Genomic DNA, 9,837 nt, shown 5'->3' with positions numbered 1-9,837 from the left:
GGGGTGGGCAGTGGAAAGTTACAGAAGTTACAGTTTAGGGCATTTTTTGCAAGCTGGGCGGAGGGGGTCGAAGGGTGTGGAGTCATGAGGTTGACCAAATTCGTTTACAAAGTCCAAAGGCCTTATCAATTGGGGCAGGTGTAAGGAACCATAGAGAATGTCTCAAAGTTAAGTAGGTGCTGCAGGGGTTGATCATTTCTTCCTGTTTTCATGATCTTGCAGTTACTTTAGATTTTCCAGGAACTCATCTGGAGTGTCCATGCAGGTCACAGAGGTTAACATGGGGTCCATGGGGCCATCAGTCAGCTTAAAAGACCTTACACTTATATAAGGACCTTGTGATTACACCGGGCCCCCCTAGATAATCCAAGATAATCTCTCCTTCTCAAGACCAAAGGATTAGCAAGCCTAATTCCATCAGCAGCCTTAATTCTCTTTTGCCGTGGGACATAACACATTCACAGGTTCTGAGGTTTAGGATGTGGAGAGCTATTATTCTACCTATCACAGAATAGGCAGAAAAGTCATTTTGGGGCATGGGGCATCTGAGGAAAATCAAGGCTTCGCTTCCAGAAAAATTCCATGAAAAATTGTGGCATGTAATCTCAGGGGATTCACTGGCTCCCATTCACGGGCCCCAATTATGAGCTCTTGAACTAAAAGGATGATGTGGTCCTCCACCCCGGATGACATTTGTTGTAGATTTATTAGTTGTGTGCTCCCATGTGTACATGCGCACACATGTGTGCATGAATGTACTGTGCGCTCACACACACACACGTGATACTGACTAATCCAGATACACGCACATGCATACACTGTACATGCCACACAATTTTCCTACAGAAACAGCAAGAATTCCTTTGGCTTCTCTTTGTGTGAGATGCAGCCAGGAAGGCACAGAAAAAAGCCTTTCCCTGCCTTTGCCTCTCCAATCCAGTTCATTTCTCCCCTGCCCCAAGGCCTGTGGGTCCACAGCCCCTTGGGCTTGTCCCTCTGCCTGACTGGTCTCCATCAGTGGCCCTGGTAGAGCTGACGTGGTAAGTGCAGAGTTTGGCTCACAGAGCAGCTTGGGTGCTACTCTGCACTTTCATTTTCAGAGTGGTGTCCTTTTAGGGTTGCTGGCCCTCACACCTGTGAATTCAGAGCCAGCGATGCAGTCAGGAGAGACTAGTCACAAGAAGATGAGGGCTGGCTGCATCATGCACCTGCACGTATAAGAATACTCACTTCTAGGGCCGCCATGCACCGCCTGCCCCCCACTGCCACATGTGCGACTCCAGAATGGCTGGTCCCAGAAAAGAGGAAGTCACAGGGAAAAGAGTAGCCTAGCTCCTACTTCAGCAGGACAAATGCACACAGTTGGCTCCAGCCCACCGCCCACAGATGCACTCCTCTCACCCCCGCCATGCCAGGCTCCTCTGAGAGCCCCACTTCTTCCCCAGAGCTTCCAGCCTCTGGGATAAGCCATCAGTCACTATTTACCTTGCTTGAGTCCTGCTCCTTGACCAGGTGGCAGACGCCTGAAGTCCCAAGGGTAGAAAGGAGTGAGAGAGGATCACTGTGGTCTGGCCTCAGGGGAAATATTGAAAAAAAAAAATCATACTTCTGAGCCTACAAAAAGCAATTTCTTGCTGAAATATTTCCAGTAACTGATTATGTTGAGAGTATATCTCTCCTTCCCAGCCTTGAGTCATTCTCCCAAAAATCTGCTTCCCTCGATTATATTACCTTTGCAAGGGACAGGGTCTAAGAGGGGAGGGGAAACTAACTGAGCCACCCAGAGGGGAATCCCTGTGGCTGGAGCAAGGTTTGGAGGGGCCTGCACCTTCCCAGAGAAAAATGCTGCTCTCTGATCTATGCGGAATGCTGTAAACCCTCCTGGCAGCTCTTCAGAGGACAACAGTCTACAACCAGTTGGTGACAAGGACCCTCCACGCCTGTATGGAGGAGGAGCAGGGGGACAAGTGGCACCCGGTTCCTCTCCCCTCCCACCTCACTGCTCATGCCAGTTAGCTGTGACAACCACTGGGCCCAAGGACGACAGCATGCTCCCGGAGGCGTGGCTTGGGGAGCACTGAGGAGCCAGCTAGGACTTCCCACTGTCACTCTCTTCATCCAGGGCCTGGCAGCTCTGGCCGGGAGTGACATAAGAGAAATGTGGACTCCCAGCTTGAGATGGAGGCACGGCAGCGAGGGCCTAGATGTGGAGAGAAGGGAAAGGAGGCTGGGAGAAGGTCCTGAGGAGAGAGACAGCAGGAGGAGCAGGCAGTGTGGCAGAGACCACCTGTAGCCAACTTGATCATTATTCCCCCTGCTTCCTGGTTTTGCAGGAATTGACAGTGTGCCCAGGCTCCACTGCAGCAGCCAGCAGCAGCCACAGGATACAGTCAAGGCCAAGGTGATGTAAGCAGAAGCCATTTGAGGGGAGTTTCCGGAGAGCCTTTTTAGTGCTGTCTGTCCTTAGACTCTGCTCTGGGTCTCCTGCTTTAGAGGGCCTTGCTCAAAGGTCTCTCTCTCTCTCTCCCTCTCTCTCTGTCTCTCTCTCTCTCTCTTTTTCACACACACACACACACACACAGCACTATGGTTTGACTGTGTCCCCCAAAGTTCATGTGTGGAAACTTAATCCCCCATGCAATAGTGTTGAGAGGTTCGACCTTTAAGAGGTGATTAGGTCACGAGGGCTCTGCCTTCCTGAATGGGCTAGTGCCATTGTCTGGAGTTATCAGGAGTGGATTCCTGATAAGGAAAGGGGTCAGGCACCCCACACCCTTTCTCGCACACTCTCGCATCATCCCTCCATGTTAGGATGCGCCAAAAGCGCCCTCACCAGAGGCAGCCCCTCCATCTCGGACTCACTAAGCCTCCAGAACGGTAAGAAACAAATTCCTTTTCTTTATCAATTATGCAGTCTCAGGTATTCTGTTATAGAAACACAAAATGAACTAAGACGGACACACACACACACACGCACGCACATAAATATTTCCTAACAAACACAAAGATGGTCTCTATCATTTGGGATCAGGTCTTCAACACAGACACAGTGTAACCCATACCCCAAATATTCATTCTTATCAACACCATGCAGGCCCAGGGATACACACGTTCACAACTCTTGCCCTGCCCTATGTCCTTAAAACACTCTGAGCCTGGAAATTTTGAAACATCCACCATTGGAGGTGGATGCTGCTCAGAGAGCAGGAAGGATTTGAATGACAGAAGAGCTTAGATAATGGAAAAACACGAGCTGCTTGTTAATTCCTTCCCAGCAGATATCATGGGTTTAATATTCCTACACAACAAACTAGCATTTCCCAGTTGCCCCAAACACCTATTTTCTTGCTTCTCCTCAAGTTCCAGCCCACTATTCTGAAGGTCCTCACCACTTACAGGGCATTCACAGCAATTGTATGTGGCAGCTGAAGAACATGTCATATTCAACAACTCATATTGCTCTGAAATCTGTAATATGGAGGTCTAAACGGAATTGCATGAAGAATGATATGAAGTCTTTACACTGGCAATCACTTAGATGTTGAATGGTAGAATGTCAAGTTTTATTTTCATGGAGATGTTTAATAAGATTTATTTAAATTTGTTAGCGTTAAGTAAAATTTCGCTTTAAGTAATGTTAATATGCATGAATTAGAATGAGTATTTTACCTTTTTAAAAATTTTTTTAAATGTGGGATGGATAACATGCCGATGTCATAACAAGGTTCTCGAGGGTGACACATCTCATGCCAGCATGTGAACGGGCAGTCATCATGCTTGTGAGCTGCAATAGAATCTTACCTTTTAATTTGTTGAATAACTAAGACTTTTTTAGGAAAACAATTCTCTAGAAGATGTATACTAAAAATAATTTTAAGGCCAGGCATGGTGGCTCACGCCTGTAATCGCAGCTACTCGGGAGGCTGAGGCAGGAGAATCACTTGAACTCGGGAGGCGGAGGTTGCTGTGAGCTGAGATCGTACCACTGCACTCCAGCCTAGGCGACAGAGCAAGGCTCTGTCTCAAATAATAATAATAATAATTTTAATTATTGAATTTCTATGTTTACTTTTTTTTTTTTTTTTGGTCTGTTGTCCAGGCTGGAGTATAGTGGCACAATCTTGACTCACTGCAACCTCTGCCTCTTGGGTTCAAGCAATTCTCCTAACTCAGCCTCCTGAGTAGCTGGGATTACAGGCATGTGCCACCACACCTGGCCAATTTTTGTATTTTTAGTAGAGACGGGGCTTCACCATGTTGATCAGGCTGGTCTCGAACTCCTTACCTCAAGCAATCCACCCGCCTCAGCCTCCCAAAATGCTGAGATTACAGGAGCGAGCCACTGCGCCTCGCCAACTATGTTCACTTTAACTGACACCTCTTAATGAAAATATATTCAAATTCTGTATATTTTGACTACAATTACATAAAATACATAATTATTGAATTTTGCTCAGATGATAGAAAAATAATGTATGAAATAAATATATCATAACTTCTGAATAATTGGTTTTATTATAATACATTGGTCTCATTCAGATTTTGGTAGCTCATCAACAGAATCCCAGATATATTCAGTCATAATTAAATTCAATTGTCTTTGGTGTTTCATGACTTCCAGTCTTAAAAAAATTATAGCTCAATTCCACATTGAATTTGGGTGCAATAGAAAAAAGTATAGCTTGACATGTTTTTTCCTTTGTCATTTTGAGGGTAGGAAGATAAACATATATTACTTAATTGTCTATTGGCTTGAATTATAACTTTTAAATATATAAACATATAGTAGCTGGACCTCCCTTTGTACTCTTATTCTGGGCCCTGCAAAAGGCAGAAGCAGCCTGAGCCCTTTAAGAGGGAACAGACTTGGCTAACTTTCCCTTCTGTCTTCTTCCTACTGCCTCCTTACCCCTCCCTGGGACATGGATGTAACTGTCGGATTTGGCTACTATCTTGTGACCATAAGGAAGAGGCCAAGTGAATGGTAGAAACTTAGGCTTGACCACCCCCCAAACTGCACCAAACCCAGTGCAGAAACCGGGACCCTTACCATTTGAGGAAAATGAATCACTATTTGGTTAAGTCATTAACCAAGATTAGGGTTTTCTGTTACAAGCAGCCAAACACAAATTCCTAGACATAAATTCCAACAAGGGTATAGAGTATGTGACTCTCATCCCACTGCTTTTCTGATGCAACTTTCCCAGCTCCCAACACAACACACTGACACATTCATTCATTCATCCAATAAGCATTCACAAGAGTCTATTCTGTTCCAAGCCTAGGATAATGCTGGGCCTACCATGAGGAACTTGAAGAAATGTAGGGAGGGATCATCATAAGGAGCTCACAGGCTCGTGATAGAGACAAGATGGAAATGAACGTAGATTCTTGCTTTACCTACAGTATTAATTAGGACACCAGTCTAGACGTGTCATCAGGAACCCAGGCTAACAGAGGCTTAAACAAAAGAGAAGATAATACACAATAGAATACTCTTAATCCATAAAAAAACTGAAATTCTGTCATTTTCAACAACATGGATAGAACTGGAAGTTATTATGTTAAGTGAAATAAGCCAGGTACACAAAGACAAATACTACATGTTCTCACTCATTTCTGGGAGCTAAAAAAAAGTTGCAGTTGTGGAGGTAGAGAGTAGAATGATGGTTACTAGAGGCTGGAAAGGGTGGAGAGGGGATAAAGGGTGGTTGGTTAGTGAGTACAAACATACAGTTATGGAGAAGAAATAAGTTCTCGTTTGAAAGAACAATAGGATGACTATAGTGAACGGCAATTTATTATATATTTCAAATCAGCCAGAAGATCTGCAATGTTTCCAGTACAATAAATTATAAATGTTTGAGTTGATGAATATCTTGAAGTGACCCTGATTTGATCACTACACAGTGGATGCATGTTTCAAAATATCACATGTACCCCATAAATATGTACAATGACTACGTATCAATAAAAAGAGAAGTTAATTTCTCTCAAATGTAAAAGTCTGGGCTGGTATAGCAGCTGTGGCTGTGAGGTTGTCAGGGGTCCAGTTATAACTACCCAATGCGTTCACCTTGCCCACTGCCTAGACAGAGCTGATTTATCTTTATCAAGTCGGGAATTGCAATAGAGAAACAGTAATTCACGCAGAGCCAGCTATGAGTTTTATTATTACTCAAATCAGCCTCCCAAGTATTCGGGGAGCAGAGTTTTTAAGGACAATTTGGTGGGTTGGAGGAAGCCAGTGAGCCGGGAGTGCTGATTGGTCAGAGGTGAAATCATAGGGAGATGAAGCTGGCTTCTTGCACTGAGTCAGTTCCTGGGTGGGGGCCACAGAATCAGGTGAGCCAGTTTATTGATCTGGGTGTTGCCCGCCGATCTATCAAGTGCAGCATTTGCAAAATATCTCAAGCTCTGGTCTTAGGAGCAGTTTGGGGAGGGTCAGAATCTTGATTTCTAATGTTGTGGCTAATGTTAGTCCTACAAAGGCAATCTAGTGCCCAGGCAAGAAGGAGGTCAGCTTTGGGAAAGGGCTGTTATTGTCTTTGTTTTAAACTGTAAGCTCAGTTTCTCCCACAGTTAGTTCAGCCTACACCCAGGAACGAACACGGACAGCTTGAGGGTTAGAAGAAAGATGGAATTAGTTAAGTTAGATCTCTTTCACTGTCTGTCATAATTTTGCAAAGGTGTTTTCACAGTCTTCTTCCTTGTTGGTCTGCCACACTGGAGTTCTCTGGTCCACCTGGTCCAGGATGCCTCACCACGTGTCTACATTCCAGCCAGTGGGAAGGGGCAGGGGAGAACATACCCACTCCCCAAGTTGCACAGAGCTTACTCCCACCTCTTATTGGGCACAAGTTAATTACAGAACCGTAAGTAGTTCCAGGGACATGTGGGAAAAGTAGTCTTTCTTTTGTTTGGTCTTGTGCTCAGAAAAATACTTAGGCTTGTATTACTACAGAAGAAAGGAAAACCAGTCATTTTTATTTCCCTTTCTAAAACACTCCTGAACCACCAAAATAACAAACTTAGACGTCTAAGAACCTGACTGCTGGCATCACATTCCTAACAAGACACTGGTATTTCCTATACTCACCCCCATGCCCTATTACTAATTAACTGTCTTTTGAAGATTTCATTAACGTTTTATTTCCAAATATTACCCAAACACACACACACACACGCACACGGAACAAACAAAATATATAACACTGGTTTTATCACGTAAGTAGAGTCACCCACTAAATGATGGGAGTGAAACCACTTTTGCAAAATGACTGAGACAGTGAAAGAGATTTAACTTAATCCACTCCATCCTGCTTCTAACCTCCAAGCTGTCCTTGTTCATTCCTGGGAGTAGGCTGAATTAACTTTGGGAGAAAGTTATAGTTTAAACAAAGACAGTAATGGCCCTTTCCCAAAGCAGACCTCCTTCTTGGCTAGGGACTACAGGCGGTGACTCACGCCTGTAATCCCAGCAGTTTGGGAAGCCAAGGAGGGTGGATCATGAGGTCAGGAGATAGAGACCAACCTGGCCAAAATGGTGAAACCCCGTATCTACTAAAAATGCAAAAATTAGCCAGGTGTGGTGGTGAGCGCCTATAATCCCAGCTACTTGGGAGGCTCAGGCAGGAGAATTACTTGAACCCAGGAGCCTAGATCACGTCACTGCACTCCAGGCTGGGCAACAGCAAGACTCCATCTCAAAAAAAAAAAAAAGAAAGAAAGAAATTATGGTTTAGGAGTCACACAGCTGGAGGTGACAAGATTCTGACCCTCCCTAAACTGCTCCTAAGATCAGTGCTTGGGATACTTTGCAGACCCTGCACTTGATGGATCAGCTGGCACCACCCAGATCAATAAACTACTCATCTGATCTTGTGGCCTCCACCCAGGAAGTGACTCAACACAATAAGACAGTTTCAACTCCCTATGATTTCATCTCTGACCAATCAGCACTCCTGGCTAGCTGGCTTCCCCCCACCCACCAAGTTAGCCTTAAAAGCTCTGCTCCCCGAATGCTCCGGGAGACTGATTTGAGTAATAATAAAACTGGTTTCCCGCACAGCCGGCTCTGCATGAATTTCTCTATTGCAATTCCCCTGGCTTGATGAATTGGCTCTGGGTAGGCAATGGGCAAGGTGAATCCCTTGGGCAGTTACAGGAATTGAGAATGCCAAACTTCAGTGGGAATTGAATGCTGGGCCGTCTGCTAGGTTCACTGGCTAGCTCCAAATCTTGGTTCAACAAACTGGCCTCACAACTCAGGATTCCAATCCACAGCATTTCTGATCTTCAGAAGAAGCTGAAACTGTGTGTTTATTGTTAGGCCTGTGAATCCTGAGTCCTTTGAACCAGAGCGAATGTTATGATAGGCATCTGAGTGAAGCAGTCCATTTTGATGTGGCTATTTTCATTCAAAGGACATGTTAACGTGGTTCTTTTAACCCAGGTCAAATGGGGCTATATCAAAATGTAAAAACTGTTTTCTGTGCAAGCCACCTTTAATCCTGCCCTGTTTCCCAACTTCAATCACTGCTTGCTCTACTCCCTCCTCACTGTTGTCATTCAGCTGCAAAATTTATGGCCTTAGCAAATTGCCCATAATAAATGGTCCCTAGTAAAAGATCTGTAAATCCACCATTCCTCTCCCAAGGGAAATTTAATAAAAAACAAACTCAGATAAAAACACTCATTAAGAATTGAAGCAAAGATTGATAGACAATGTTTAATTTATAATTAATACATGAAAAATTATGAGCTCTTTCCCTAGGATATTTGAAAATATTTTATTCTCATGATTTTTTTACCAGAATCAAAGTGGTTCCACTGATTCTCATATTTTAATAATGCCTGTGGTGACTCTTTTCTTTGTACAAAGAGATCATATTTGAGGTTTCTTTTGGGTTAGTCCATGGACTGGCAAATTTCCAAATGGCTTTGACTGAGCCATTTGGAAAGGTGATTTTTAGTCATTACCTTTCATTTTCCTTTTACTAGCTGACCTAACATTGTCAGAAATAGTGAGGTTTTGTGGGGTTTATTTTTGACAACTTTGGTGGCTTTAAATAAATGTCTTTGACCCAATTTTTAAATGGTTGCAGATTTTAAGGTGCATTATCTACTAATGCATCAAATGGAACCTCTGGATCTTTAGTTGTCAAGAACAGAATCACTTGAGCTGCAAGAAAAAAACGTAAACCACTTCTGTTTGGTGTTTTTAACTTTTCATTGGCTAATTTTTTTTTTTTTTTTTTTTAGACGAAGTCTTGCTCTGTTGCCCATGCTGGAGTGTGATGGCACGATCTCGGCTCACTGCAATCTCCACCTCACCTCTCAGGTTCTAGCAATTCTCCTGCCTCAGCCTCCCAAGTAGCTGGGCTTACAGGCATAAGCCACCATGCCCTGCTAATTTTTGTATTTTTTTTAGTAGAGTTTTGCCATGTTGGCCAGACTGGTCTTGAATGCCTGACCTCAGGTAATCCACAGGCCTTGGCCTCGCACAGTGCTGGGACTGCAGACGTGAGCCACTACACCCAGCTTCCTTGGCTAATTTCTTTTACAGTTTTTTTTTCTTTTCTTTTCTTTCTTTCTTTCTTTTTTTTTACTAAATAGGGAAAAAAATAGTACTCAAGAAAATTGAATAGGTAGCATATAAGGTATCCTGCTCCAAATCCATCACCACACTTGGCTCAGTTTCCTCATCTGTAACAGGGAATAATAATGGTACCTAACTCACAGGGTTTGAGCACTCAACTAAGATGCATAAAGTACATAGCACGGTGCCTAACACATAATAAATGCTCATTAAATGACAGCTATTGTTGTACTGTG

The 9,837-nt window shown here is 43.8% G+C and overlaps 1 non-coding gene across 1 annotated transcript; it reads right to left on the bottom strand.

Annotated features, from left to right (window-relative positions):
• Positions 1–3,690: 3,690 nt before the first annotated feature.
• Positions 3,691–3,796, bottom strand: LOC119473339. The gene has a single exon (XR_005202550.1). It is a non-coding gene; the product is annotated as a small nucleolar RNA U13 (small nucleolar RNA).
• Positions 3,797–9,837: the final 6,041 nt, after the last annotated feature.

This window comes from Cebus imitator, unplaced genomic scaffold, assembly GCF_001604975.1.
Source record: "Cebus imitator isolate Cc_AM_T3 unplaced genomic scaffold, Cebus_imitator-1.0 Scaffold149, whole genome shotgun sequence".
Lineage (NCBI taxonomy): Eukaryota > Metazoa > Chordata > Mammalia > Primates > Cebidae > Cebus > Cebus imitator.
Note: the sequence above shows the minus strand (reverse complement) of the source record. Positions and strands in the feature narration are given on the sequence as shown.